This window comes from Protopterus annectens, chromosome 3.part0, assembly GCF_019279795.1.
Source record: "Protopterus annectens isolate FY-2018-M chromosome 3.part0, PAN1.0, whole genome shotgun sequence".
NCBI classification, from domain to species: domain Eukaryota; kingdom Metazoa; phylum Chordata; order Ceratodontiformes; family Protopteridae; genus Protopterus; species Protopterus annectens.
In genome coordinates, this window is record NC_056731.1 from 186,976,988 (window position 1) to 186,992,347 (window position 15,360).

Here is a 15,360-nt window from a genome sequence, read left to right on the forward strand (position 1 = left end):
GCTCAAGACTGTCCATCTGTGTTTGACTGCTTCCTGAGAGGTGCTGGATCTCAAGTTAATAAGGCTGGCTGTCAGAGCACAGCGAGATAGCTCTGGGCTGCAGTTTTTCTATAGGTTTATAGCAGGTCACTAGGCTAACAGCCCTAATGCCCTTATAAGCCTAGGCATGTTATATGCAAGTTACCCTTACAGTCTTGTATATACCCAAGTTACCGCATATAGATGGGCATTATTTGCAGAGCGAGTCTAAGGTCAGAACAGACTACCTCTGTCCATAAGGGACATGGGTGGCACCCTCAGGGTGAATTTGTGGTGGTCTATACAATTGTCCAGGTTATGCTTGAATATGGCTAGTGAGGAGCTCTGCTTAATGTGAATTCGGAATCTTTTCCAAAGGAGTGTCAGTCTCTCGGAGACGTATCTGTCTTTCCACCATGTTCTGTTGATGTCATAGGGTAAGGTTAAGATCCCTGGAGTGAGTGACTCCTGTCTCATTTGATTTGCACTTCCATTAGGGCAGGGTCAGAGACTACCCTGTAGGCCAGGCACAGGTCACCTCTCAGAAGCCTATAAAATACAAAGTACAGTGACAGGGATTTCAGTCTGTCCACGTAAGACATGGTTTGGAAGCCCTGAATTTGCCTTGTGAGAAACCTCTGTGTTCCCTTCAGTTGCTGCAGGTGTCTGGTGAGGTACATACAAAAGGGGGCATTGTACTCAACTAGTTGTCCAATGAGGGTCGAGTACAGTGAAGTTATAATGTCCTTAGACGTGGATTTGATGCCCTTACTTATGAGATGTGCAATGCAGATGGCTTTTCTTACCACTGTGTAGACATGGTGATCAAAGTTTAGATTTCTATCAACCTGAGTTCCCAAGTCTTGCACCAATGGATTTGAACTTAGGGGTGCTGTCAATACTGCAATTAGCAGGGTACTCATTTTTGACGAAGATAATGCACTTTTTTGCAACGAGCTTTAGTCCATGGCTTTGGAACCAATACTTTGTGTTAGTCCTTTCTGTAATATGTTAACATTGTTGGGGGACTCAACGATTGCAACCAACTTGCAAGCATCAGTGAACTTGGTAAGCCACAACCCATCTACTTTGGCCTGAGCTTCTAGGCCAAACAGTAACGGGCCCAGTACAGATCCTTGTGGTACACCACTGATGAATGCTCTACTAGTAGAGGTGAAGTTCCAGACTTTGACAATGTGACTTCTGTCTGTGAGCCAGCTGGCTACCCATCTAGTGACATAAGGGTTAATCTCCAGCTGGTGAATTTCTCAATGATGCCTGAGTGGGGAACTGTGTCAAAAGCCTTGGCTAGGTCAAGACAGGCGGTATGCACTGTCTTACCTTTATCCAGGGCTTTGGTGACATTCACAAAGAAGTCCACAAGGTTTAACAAACATGATCGACCCTTAGCAAAGCCTAACTGGGTTGGGTCAAGAGACTGAAGGCCACCTATGTTGATGATTAGGTCCATGATGATTCTTAACATGGCCTTGCAAAAAAAAGCTGGTTAGGCTTATGGGTCTATAGTTCCCAGGGTCAGTTGATGGCCTCCCCTTTGTGCAAGGGGGGTTACTGCTGTTGTTCTCCATGCTGCTTGAATATAGCCAGTCCTCAGGCTATGGTTAAAGATGGAGTCAAGTGGTTCCGGTAGGTCTGGTTTTAGATTGCTAAAAGTAAGGATCCTGGGATGTTGTCTAGTCCCACTGAGGCCACGTTTTTGGTCTTGGAGAGCACAGATATGACCTGCTCTCTACAGATACTAGGGAGGGAACTAATGTCAGGATGGCTGGTGGGAACAGGGGGGTGACGTTTCTACCTAATCTGTCAGCTAGCAGGTTGCCCATTTCCTCAGGTAGTGTATGAGTGTTATCATCCACAACTAGTTTGGCACATAGCTGAGCATTCCCTTTTAGATTTCTGATGTAGCTAAAGAATGCCTTATGGTTATCCATAACTAGGGATGCCATTTTAGATTCGTAATTAGCTTTCGAGAACATTACAATATAAAAGGGCAAGGTCAATGATTAATACAAACTCTGTACTTAAGTAGTATTTTAGAGTTGTAAGGGCCCAGTTTATGATGAGGTATTCCTTCTGAACAGCTGAATAAAATCTCTTACTGTTTAATACTGACACACCAGAAGGGATTGCTCACCCTCATCTGTAGTCTAATGAAGACAGACTGCCTACCTCAGAGGCATACAATTGTACTAAGAATTGACTGAAAAAAGTCTATAGCTACTAGTATTGTTTCTGAACAAAGGATTATCTTCACATTGCCTAAGCCTTGTTCTGTTTCAACCTTCAGGGAGCCTTACTCTTGGTTAGGTCAGTCAAGGGGCAAGAAAGGTTAGGAATTAATTTATGATAATAGCTAGCCAGGCCTAAGAAAGCCTTAACCTGTTTCTTAATGATTGGTGGGGGCCAGTTTTGTACTGCTTCAGTTTTGTCGGCCTGTGGTTTCACAGTCTACTGACTTACTACTAAACAGCAGGCTTCTGCCATGACTTACTTGCACTTAGCTAAGTTAGTTAGCTTGATACAGGGATTCTAAGATGGCTTGAAGTTTAGGGAGAATCTAAGATGCTTGAATTTTAGGGAAAAAGCTTTCCCAGTCCTCGGAAAATATCACCTCACCATCCAGATAGGCAGCTGCAAACCTGGAATGGGAGGGGGTCCTAAGAATTTTGTCCGTCAGTTTCTGGAGTACTCATATCCTCCTTGGGGATGAAAAGGCAAGACTTTGTAGTGAAGGATTGCATCTTGTATACAAAATGTTAAGTTTTTACTGTGATTAGTGAAATTTGACAATTGCTTTTGGGCGGGTCCTAAGTGAGCAGAAAAATAGCTTTGCCCAATTTCTCAATCAGTTCTTTCACTTGGAGAATAGGATATGAATCACATTTAGTTATAGCTTACTTTATTTTTTGAAGTCAACAGCAAAACTTTATAGACCCATTAAGCCTGGAGAATAGTACAATGGGGCTACTCCACTCACTTTAACACTACAACAACCCTGAGTTTGTGTATTTTCTCCATTTCTTCCTCAGCTGCTTGGTGCTAGAATTCTGTATTCAGTACCATTTCAAATGTACTTTCTAATCAGGCATGGTTTCTGTGTTGTGATAGATTAGACTAGTTCTGCCATGCAACTCTAAAAATGTGTTCTTATTCCAGAGTACAACTCCTTAAGTCTTTTTTCTAGAACACTGATAATGCTTCATCCATTCTCACTTTAGGGTATCCTTTGGGAGCTTTAATTACCTCTGCAGATATATTTACCACTGAAGTTTCAATTTTTCTTGAAAGTTTCAATGGTATAATTCTACTCTTTTTTTTTTTCTTCTTCCCAGTTCTCTTACTCTACAATTTATTTTACTATTTCTGCAACTTCGTAAGGTCCTTTAAACTTTCAAGGAACTTGTTTTCAGTAATGCACACTAACTCAAATAACTGACCTCCTGGTTTGAATTCTTAAAACAAGCATTTTTGCTATATGCTCTCTGCTGCATCTCCCATACATATTCTACATCTCACGCTCTATCAGTACATTCCATTACTAAAGGCATTATAGTTCTTAATCTGAACTACAAGTCTGTAAAATGATCCACCACTCTTTTAAGGGGGGGGTATAATTCACCTCCGATATTTCTTTTGTTTCATCAAACAAACCTCAGGGATGTCTGCCATCCAGCAGCTTAAATGGTGTGAATCCAGTTGACAAAAGGACTAGATAAGGAAGCAGATGGTTCCAATTCCTGCTTTTCAATTGAACAGCCTTTTATAGTACAGAATGCAAGGCTTTGTTAAAGTTCTCATATAACCCATCTGTTTGAGGGTAGTATACCAGTGTCGGTTATTTCACTTTAAAAAATGACCAAGTTAAAGCATTATTTTGGACGTGAATTTCTTTGGAAAGTCTTATTATAGCAGAAAGTAGTACTTGTTCCTCTGGGTAAGCAGCACAAGTCAGAATGTGTGTGTGTTGTTCTCTGTCACTCTGGGTAAGCAGCACTGGTCTTCTATGTCCTTCATAACACGAGGCCTGTAAGGTCTATTTTGAATCACAGCATTTGTTTTATCCATTCTTAAATGACTACCCAAAATGGGCTAAATCCCAACTACATCACAAGTGTTCCAAAAACATTGCCTCGAACTGGCTCAGTGTCTGTTCTTTGCCTCTGGTTACTCCACAGACCTGGTCAATTATATTCTTTTACTGTTCCCATCAGCAAGACTGACCTCAATGACTCCTCTACCTAAATCCAACTGTTCATTTATTATGCAAGAGCTATGAAACACTGGGCTAGGTGAGCCCATTTTTCCTATATGAGAATCCCCAACCCTCTTCATGGTGAGAGTCGTATGGTATTGAGTGCCAGCTTGCTGATTCTGTGGAGTGACTATACCTCCCAATTGCAACACCTCTGTCCCCTGTGGCAGCTCTACCAAACTCCACTACATGCTGCCCTCCAAGGTGAAGCATTCTTCTACACACGTAATGCCTCTCAACTTCCTTTGTAAGTGCACATGGCAGCACAGACTTGCTAGGATGGAGCTTCAACAGGTAAATGTCTACTGCTTCTTATAGATGTCACACATGTGGCAAGAAAGAGCCACCCACCCACCCCCAGGACAGGCAAGCCTTCAACAGCCACTCACTCCAATCCTCCCCCACTAGCATCTAAATGCACCTGAGCCATGATCTGAATTTGGGTCTCATGAAACATAGTCAGCACTGTATTACTATGCCATGGAGCTGGTTAACCACAGAAAGTCAATTCTTAGTGGAAGGTATGGTTATGAAGTGAGGTTGTTCTGTTTCCTTTGTTTCCTCATCTACTCTACTTATATTCTCCCCAAGTCTACTCAGCATATCAATGTCCCACCAAGCCTTTTTGAACTAGACATCTTACATGAAAGTCAGTCAAGTCAGCATTATTTTCATCAGTAATCAGAAAGAAAGGAGACTGTGTGGCCTCTTCTCCTATAAAAACAGGTACATGTTTCTCCTCTTCATCAATTTCATCCAATATAAAAAGGTAACTCATGAAAATGATTTTCTTCCGGCAAGAGTACAGGCAGTAGATATCTTACTTTCCTTACCCTTACGAGTCATGAATCTGTTTTTGACTGTCTCTCTGCTTTTGTATAGCAAGGTAAAGCTTAAGACTCCATTCAACTTCCCTCTTTCCCTTCTTCAGAATAAGATGCATCTGCCCTTTACCTTAAGTTCTACACATACTTCCTTTCTAAGTATTCTTAAATACAGAGTACAGACCCTTCCTTTTCAATTTCTACCATGACTCAATTTATTTTAATATCTGAACCCTTTTGGCATAACAGTAACAGGCTTGTAACACTACCACCCAAAGCAAAATTTATGCTCCTTTTGTGTCTTCTATTCCTACTTTTTTTTTTTTTTTTTTACTGGCGCTATGTATTTCTGACATCTCTGCTTGCACTTTCCTGTCATAACTTCCATAGCACACATACAATTATATCCTGTGTTACTTCAGGGACTAGAGATACTGGCTGTGTTTTAGGCCACCTTTTTGTCTCGGTGTTCACATATTACTTCAAAATTCTACTTACTACCTCGTTTTATACTTATAAATGTGTGCTCTAACTAACGTAATCAAGATCCCAGAGTCCAACAACCCTTGCAATTCTTTTCTCTCTACCACAGCGGTGCATTTAACAACTTCAGCAACAGTACAGTGACAAAAAACAGACCCTACACTTCCAGCAATTAAAAAATCACTAAAGAAACTGGACAATCAACAATATCATAACTAAGCAGCTGATCAATACAAATGTTTAAGGTCCCTATAACTAACCAGTTCTGTATCAAATTATATTATCAGTGGATGTCCCATTTTAAAATGATCCTGTAGAGTTTTGACAATGAACCTGGTTCCACCACCAGATCCTTGGTTTCTAGACCAAGTCAAAGGACCGCCCAAATTTAAGGGTACCAGTAGAAACACACAGTGATGACGAGATTATCAAAAAAGGCAAGCTGAGAAGTTCCACAGCAATTTTCTACATATATCTTCAATCCAGAGATCAGCAGGCTACTATAGAAAAGCTCCCAAACAGCCAGAAGAAATGTAAATGAGAATAATTCTGTAGTAAACTCTTGCCCCAAGGATACACAAAGAAGTTGGTTACATCAACTAAATGGTGCAGTTCTATTAAGGATTAAAACTAACTGTCACCCCACCCCGTATCATATTTCAAGCTGTGGACTACAGAAAGACCAAGTGGAATAGACACAGCATGATGTAACCCACAATCATCATTGAGTCATATCTCAGTGATACATGTCAGACCAGCTGTATAAAGCAAGTCAGAACTAATGCCAGGCTTGTTCCTGCATTTGCAAAATACAGCCCAACTCAAAGCATTAGTAAGACATGTCCAGCTTAACAGTCAAAGTTGAAAATCTGATGTCCAAGATAACAGAACCAAGTAGCCCAAGAAGGGAGTACCCTTAGGAAAGTGAGATTTCACCGTGGGATAGCATCTGATAACCCATGCGTCAGCCTGAGCCGCCAAGTCATCTTATGACTTTTTTGCAAACCCCAATCTGATACAAAGTCAGGAGATGAACCTCTGACAGGCTAGTATCAAAAGAATGAAGGGCTCACAGAATGGATATCTGTGCAGTACGAAAAAAGCAATAAAAAGGAGGATCTGAACTGCAAAAAAACGATAAGACAACAAACAATAACAGAAAAAAAGTAAAAAGTAGACTCCCAGGCACCCTCTAAGCAGTTAGGAAAAAAAGATAGAAATAAATAATTCAAACACAAACAAGGTTGGAACCTCCTACAAAAGGTTATTAAAGCAACCAACAGTAATAAGACATGTCATTTGAAAAACACATCAAAGGACCGTCAAAACATATGCCTGTATACACATATACATACACAATGAAAAACAGTAGTCTAGCTTCCTAAAGAACTCGCTAAGCAAAGTGAATCTGTCATGGAAGACTCCAATACGGCTGAAAAAACAAGTTCCAAATGAAATGAAAAGTCACTGAAACATAAAGCAGACACAAAAAAAGCTACATCCAGTTTCAAACTATAAAAAAAAAAACGCCCATGAAAATAAAAAAGGCAAACATTTCTCAAAGCACAGTGTATTATAAACTGATTTATATGTACACAAACAATGACTAGTTGTAGCTCTACCCAATAATCTGCTAAGGAGTTCATTAAGAATTAAAGTAGTTGACAGTAACTATGTTTTGCAATAACTCCACCAATAAGAGAAAAAATGTACAGCTCTACCAGAATTTACTATAACAGTAGATGCACTATTCCTGCTGCAGTATTCCTTACTATAGGGATATTCTGTCAAGGGTAGGTAGGTATAAGCCAGGCCAACATACCAAAGCCTGCGGCCTTCCATGTACCACATGTCAGATGTATGCCCTATGACCGAAGAGTAAAGTACATAAGTGACATACGAGCACAAAACCCTCAGAACTGAATTGCCCCAAAAGAACAGGAGCAGCAGAGGAGAAATAAAAGAGCATGGTACATGTACATCTTGAAAAAAAGAGGAAAACAATAAGGGGAAGGAGGTACAGAATGCTGTCACAGTAATAGGTAGGACATTACTGTTATGGTACAGTCTTACACAACTGTATTGTGTCCTTCCTTAATCACTGCTGCAGTATTACTTACTATAGAGAGAGTACTAAATCTACTGCAAAGAATGGGAAGAGGAAGAAGGAACTAAGGAATCCACCAAAAAACATGGAGGCAAAACCTGTTCTGGCCTCTGAAAACACATCCAAATTGTAGTGCTTAGTAAAACATTCAGAAGCAACCTCCAGAATGTATCTAGCACTGACCGCCTTAAAGAAAGCTCCAGAGGAGACAATGCCCCTAGTAGAATGAGCACGAACAAAAGTAAGCTGGTTCCTGTGAAAAAAATTATAAAATGGAATGGCTTTAGAAAACCAGTAAGAAATGGTTTGGTTGGAAACTGCAAACTCCAATTTGTTGTCCTGAAAAGAAACAAGACATTGTTCAGATCTTCTAATGTCTTTAGACTTATCCAAGTAGTATCTGTGCTGCCTATGCAGATCCAAAGAATGGAGAATCCTCTCACTGCTAATTTGTTTGGAGAATCCTCTCATTGCTACTTTGTTGAGAAGGAAGGGAGGAGGAAAGAGAAAAAGTCAGACTCAAAGACACATCAATGACAAACATAGGAGTAAATGTAGGATTGTTTCTAAGAGACATCCTCCTTTTCTAATTTTTCACAGAAACAGGAGTGGCCACAAAAGCCAAACGTTCATAGACTCTTTTGGCAGAAGTCTGAGCCACCACCAATACAGTTTTTCAGGTACACAATTTCAAAGTGAGAGTAGCTGCTGGTTCAAAAGTTGACTGGGTCAGTTTTTCAAGAACATAATTCAGGTCCCATGAAGGAGGAATGGGTTTTCTTGGAGGTCGAATATGAAGGATACCTTTTACAAATTGCTTGACCTCAGATCAAGAAGAAAGTGGTGGATACAATGGGAAATAGGCAGATATGGCCAACAAAATGAGCTTTAACAGAAGAATATGCCAGAGCAGAACTTCACAATTCACAAAAATGGGAAAGGATAATACAAAATTCCCACAGAAAGTGGGTCCTGTTTGTTGTTGTGACACCAAGAAGAAAATCTCCTCTACTTAATTACTTAAGATTTTCTAGTAGTGGGTTTTCTTGCCTCCTATAAAACCCAAAACATGTCCTCAGGAAAAAAAAAGGCACTGGAAAGAAGTCAAAACCATATCACCTAGACAGTACATTGTAGGGTAAGAAGATGTGGGTGAATGAGAGAACACTTGGCCTGTGTCAGGAGGTCCACCCTATGTGTAACTTGTGATGATTTCTCCTGGCTAGGGGAAAGAGGGAACCAATACAGTCTGGGCCAAAAGGGAATCAATAACAAGAGTTTGGGCCTGTCCAACATGATCTTGTGAAGAAACTTGGGCAACAGTGGAAGGGGAAAATGCATACAAGAAAATCTCTCTCCAACAGAAAAACATGCCATCCAGCTTTCAAGCCAGAGACTTAGCACTCTTTGACTTGCCTGTTCTGAGGGTAGGCAATTAAATCCATCTGAAGATCACCCCACAACACCCAGGAAAACCTCTTTATGTAACATTCGCTCGTGAAGGTAAGTTCTGGATCTGCTCAAAGCAGTTGCCACTACATTCTTTTCTGAGGGGCTATAGACTGCCTGAAGAACAAACAGGTGGCGGATGGCAAAGTCCAGTGCTATGAGGACTAGTCTGCAAAGATGGTAAGAATTTGTCCCTCCTTGCTTATGTACCACATAACTGTGGTGTTGTCCTGGAGACCAAAGATAATACAGGGCCTTAAGAGCTAAGATCAAAGCCTTCATTGCCTTGACACTGATGTGTTTGGTCACCTGCTGAAGAGACCAAACTTCCTGGGCACTAATATTGCCAGAACAAGTTCCACAAGCTAGGTCTGAAGCATTTTTATAGAGTTATTGAAAGGAAGACAGAGAAACCAGAAAAGGAAGAGCTAGATTTAGGGATATCTGGTTGATCGACCAAAGAAATTTCTTCCTTAAGTAAGGCAAAAGAGGAATCTGGAAGTACAGATGATAACAACGTTAAAGCCAAATTGCCTTCTGATACCACTGGAAATTCCTCACATTCAAATCAGAAACACCAGACCACTTATTCTATTGGAAGGATCAACCTATCCCACTTGACTCTTGCCCTCTTCTCCTCCCAGATAAAATCATTCAACTCTTTATTAACTGCAGATCCATAACTTCTCTGGTTGATAACTTGCCTGACCTGTGCATAAAACTAAAGAGACTAAATACATTTTTACTGTTTGTATCTTGCTATCCATAAAACAGAGATGCCAGTTTCTCAGTTTTTGTATTATCCTTTTAGTCTCTTCCCACATAGCCGCCATAACAGAATATTTTTTTAATTCATACTCTTAAGTACCTCATTTTATTATGTCCCCATAAACATGGGTATTACTGAACCGATCTGTGTGTGGATACAGAGTTTACAACTACTGTCTTTGTTTTATCTTCATTAATTTTGCATCCTGAAAAGATTTGTAAAAGTATCAGAATGTTCCACAACACTAAAATGCCCTTTTCTGGTTTTATCAGGTATAAAATAATATCATCTGCAAATCAAGTCAGCTTTTCTTGACTACCATGTTAATTATATTCTTGACCTTCTGGATCATTTACTTTGCCAATGGTTCTAAATATAACACAAATAACAGAGAGAGGAATCCACCCACTTCAATTTTCACCTCCCATACCTCATAAATCTTCCTAATCAACCCTTTAATTTGATTAAGGAATGCAAATGCTTCCATTGTCTCAATCATAAAATCTGACCTTACTCTGTCAAACACTTTCTCTACATCAAAACCCACTAACAACAGTGGTATTTTCTTATGATCTACTTTCCTCTGGATCATCATTGCTCTATTACAGTTGTCAAAAGTTTATCTCCCCTCCCCAAAATCACACTGATCCATATCTATCAATTTTGTATCATCTTTGCCATTCTTTTAGCAATTATAAAAATTTACACTTTATAATCATGGCTTAGAATCAAAATGGGCCTATTCAAGGCTACATCTGATAGGTCTTTATCATCTTTAAAAAATATAGCCACCATCACTTTCTTCCAAGATGTTGGTGCTTCTCCTCCTTTTAAAATACTATTAAAATCTTCCAGATTTTTAGCATTTTCCCTCCTAGCTTCCAAACTATTCCTGGGGACTTTTCAGCAGATTGGTTACATACCACCATTTTTATCTCATCTCCTTGTATCCTAATTGTTAGTAATTGATCCTAATCTACCTCTAACCTTGGCATATTTAATTGCTCTATAAGCATTTCCATGTGTACTTTTCTTGATTTCCACATTTCTCTGCTTTATACAGAGTTTCATAAAAGTTCGGAAATATTTCTAATATCTCTACAGGATCTCTCGTTATTTGACTTGTTATAGGTTCCATAAGCTTGGCAACAACCACTTCTACTTTCTGTTGCCTGAACTGTTGTGCTAAAAGTTTTTGAGCTCGGGAGTTATCATAAAAGAAAAGTTGCTTAACAGCAATCTTTGTAAATTCATGCATATTATCGAGGTAGTCCCTTTTTTCTCTAACAGTCTACAATCGTACCTCTTCTTGTTCAGTGAGATTCCCTCTACTCTGCAGTACTTTCCCCTTTGTTAGTCTCTCTAAATAATTCTTGTTATTTCCTAACTATATATTTTTCTTTTTTATCCACCCTAATTTTAAACTACACTAATTTTATCCCACTCCCTAGCTATATTTTCAGTACAAATGTCTATCTTCTGTAGTAACTCCTGAATAATTTCCACTACCCATTCTTTAAATTCCTCTATTTTTAACACATAGGTGGGGAAGTGCCAGCATCTCATTTTTATTTCATTACCCTGCATTTTTGTTTTAGTTACTACTGGCGAGTGATCTGAAATAGTTATTGGATGTATAACAAAACTTTCAATTAAATGCACATGTTCCTATGAAATATAATTTCTGTCCAGCCTAGCATAGTTTTTGTTCTGTGGGGAATAATATATAAATTCTCTCTGAACACCTACTACTGAATTCACATCTTCCATACCAAATATTTTCATCAATTTCTTTAAAAATCTACCCCCTTATGTTATATTTTTCCTTCTATGCTCCCAGATAAATCCTCACTGTTGGAAATAAAATTCCTGTCCCCACCTATAAGTAATATTCCTTACTGATAGCTGATTATGTCTCCCAGAGTTTTCTTAAGCTCAACTGTAGTAGTTTTAGGTGAAATATAAATACATGCCAGCATAATCGTCCTCCCTTGCCAGTAGCCCCCTTAGCACTACAAATCTATCATTATTATCTTTTTCTCCTTATTCTAATCTCTCTTGGAGCTCCTCTTGCAATTAATGTAAGTACTCTCCTTTTTCTCTGTCCCACATATTCTAATGAATAACCATCCTGAAATCCTTTCTTTACCAAATTCACATGCTCGGTTTTTTCAAATGTGTCTCCTGCAGCACAGCTATTTACACTCTGCATTTTTAATATAGTTCACTGTTCTTTCTTTTTTGTATATATCTGTGAAGTCATTCACGTTCAAAGTGTCACTATGATAAGTTATTAATCCCATCCATTACCTATAACATCTTTTTTTTAATGTCTCATTTCAGCTTTGTATTAGATGCACACACCAACAAAGACAACGATGAAAGAGGCAAGATGCTGACCAAAACTCAAAACCAACAAAAACAAAGCACCAGTCCTTAGAGGTAAAAATAAATAAACCAACAGTTGGAATGAACAGCCATTTATTCACCTAAACGCCAAATGTATAAAAATAAGTGTTTTTGTCTCCCATGGACTTCATCAGATAGAGTAAGGATGTTTGGCATGTTGATCTTTTATACAGTTGTTTCTTGACAAATCTATCTAAACCTATGTCACATCTTACAAAATTTCTTTTGTTAATGAAAACCCTCACAGACACACACACGCAAAAAAAAACAAACAAACATACCTCCAGAACACCCATAAAACCAGCTAAGTTAATACAAACAACACATAACTAGATGCATCTTTAAATAATGAAGTTTACCAATCTTAATAGGAACAATTGCCCCAGATTGACAGCCACATTCACAAACTTTAATTAACCTATAATGAAGGTTATCCTTGCTAAGATGCAGGATACAGCTTGTGCTCCTACTTACACTAAGTGCTGTCTGTTTTTGTCTCATCTTTGCTCCTGTCCCACATGAAGAAAACATCTTAAATGCTTTCAGGAAACATTATCTCCAAGCCACTAAAAGAAAGATGTATTCTGTTTTTACTGCTCCCTTATCAGATTATCTCCATATAAACAGGAGAACCAGACACACAGTTCCATTCCACTACACATACTGCACTATAAACATTTATTTGTTAGAGGGAAACACTGTTCAGCATTCATTACTTCATTATATTCAGTGTTCTTTTATTTGCTTCTCCTTAACTTGTTATTAAATCAAGACAGAGAACTTAATCCAGTCATTCCCATATGCAAAAATAAACCACCAGTGCAGAAATGATTCACACTAGGAGGAAAGTACAGTTGTGTACACTTACCATAAATGTAGACGTTCGAGTGTATTCACTGTTGCAGTCATTACATTTGGGTAATCTGCTGGCAGGTTGCCCTCAGTCGGCCTGATGAACAAAGTATTGGGTCCTGCGTCAGTTGCTGTCCCTTCTTCCATGACGTCAGGTCATCAGGGGTATAAAACATGCAGTTGACGCCATTACATTAGTTTTTCTTGCCCCAGATGTCAGGTGCCCCCCAAAGGGGGAGCAAATAAAATTAAAAACACAAAAAATATACCTCTAACCAAAAGCAAATACACCAAAAGGGCTTTTAAGCATAGTGAAAGAAAGTAGAAAATAGGGGGCTGGAGGGAGGGTAACCAGGACTGCAACAGTGAATATACTTGAGCATCTACATTTATAGTAAGTTGTACACAACTGTACTATGTTCTTCTTGTTTCACTGTTGCAGTCATTACATTTGGGTAGATTCCCAAAGTTATGGTTGGGTGGAGGGAATTATACAGCATTAGGACCAGCTATAAGGCCCTGCAGGACAGCAGTGGCAAAGCCAGCTCTGGATCTAGAGAAAAGTGGTAAATGGTAATGTTTGGTGAAAGTATGAACTGAGCTCCAGGTAGCAGCTTCTAGAATGTCCCTGGTAGGAACACCTCTGAGAAAGGCTGTTGAAATAGATGCAGCCCTGGTGGAATGGGATTTGATCCCCTGTGGGATAATTTTTCCATGGTGCTTATAGCAGAAACAAATACAATGGCTTATCCATTTGGAAATGGTTTGCTTTGAAATAGCCTTTCCCTCTGTCCCTGCAGCAAAAGCTACCAGCAGTTGTTCAGATTTTCTTTGAGATTTAGTCCTGTTTAAGTAAAATCTAAGTTGTCTGTGTACATCCAATGAATGCAGAATACGCTCCCCCTTGTTCTGTCGATTGGGAAAGAAAGTTGGCAAATGAATGGTCTGATTAAGAGCCACACTGGATACCATCTTAGGCATGAAGGATGGGATTGGTCCGGAGATACCCTGTCCACATGAAAAATGATGAAAGGCTCCACTGCCATAAGAGCCTGTAATTCGGAAATCCTTCTAGCTGAAGTGACTGCTAAAAGGAAAGCTGTTTTCCAGGATAGAAATTTTAAGTCCACAGTAGCAGCTGGCTCGAAAGGAGGGAGAGTGAGTTTCCCCAATACAAAATTGAGGTCCCAGGCAGGGGCTGGAGCTCTCCTGGGTGGTCTTAAGTTTTTAGCCCCTCTAAGATACTGCTTTAGCAGAGGATGAGAAAAGAGGGGAGGTTCTGTGTTGTAATTAGCCAAAATGGCAGAGGCATGGATTTTTATGGAAGAAAAAGATAGGCCCTTGTGAAGCATCTCAGTTAAGTATTGCAAAATCTGAGGAATGTTGGGCACTGCTGTGCTTATCCCTTGAGATTGATTCCAGGAACAGAATCTTTTCCATTTGTCAGCATAAGATTTTCTAGTACTAGGTCTTCTCGCCTCCAAAATGACATCCATCACAGGTTTGTTGAGGGATGCTAAGGGTGAATTTAGGTGATTAGCCATGCTGCAAGATTCAAAGTTTGGAGCTGAGTGTGCAGAGTTTGGTTGTTCTGCTGAGACAGTAAGTAAGGTGTCGGAGGCAGGTGCCACGGTGGAAGGTGTGACACACTGTGCAGGAGTGGGTATCAGTGTTGGTGAGGCCAGTCTGGAGAAATAAAAATAATTTTTGGTTTGTCCTGTTTGACTTTTAGTAGAACTTTGGAGAGCAGAGGCAGAGGGGAAAAGGCATATACTGCTAGGTTTTTCCAGCTGAAGGACAAAGCATCCACTTTCCAGGCCTTTTTGTGAGGAGTTCTTGTGCAAAATTTGTCCAACTGATAGTTCTGGGTTGAGGTAAAAAGATCCATGTCAGGGCTCCCGCATTTGCGTGTCAACATGTTGAAAATCTGTGTTTCCAATTTCCATTCTTGAGGGTCCATGAGATTTCTGCTTAGTTCAACAGCCAGAGTATTCAGCTTTCCTGGCAGGAATTGAGCTTGTAGATGTATTTGATAGGTCAAGGTCATGTTCCACAATGCCATTGCTAGTCTGCAAAGGGGGTAGGAGTGTGTACCCCCCTGCTTGATTATGTACAACATAACCGTGGTGTTGTCTGTCTATCAGTAATTGTCCTGGATGAAGGTAGTCCTTGAAGG

General features: G+C 39.7%; 1 protein-coding gene across 1 annotated transcript in view; it reads right to left on the bottom strand.

Annotated features, from left to right (window-relative positions):
* WDR37 (WD repeat domain 37) overlaps positions 1–15,360 on the bottom strand; it is a 1,467,838-nt gene that overhangs the window by 753,193 nt on the left and 699,285 nt on the right. The gene's annotated exons all lie outside the window — the stretch shown is intronic.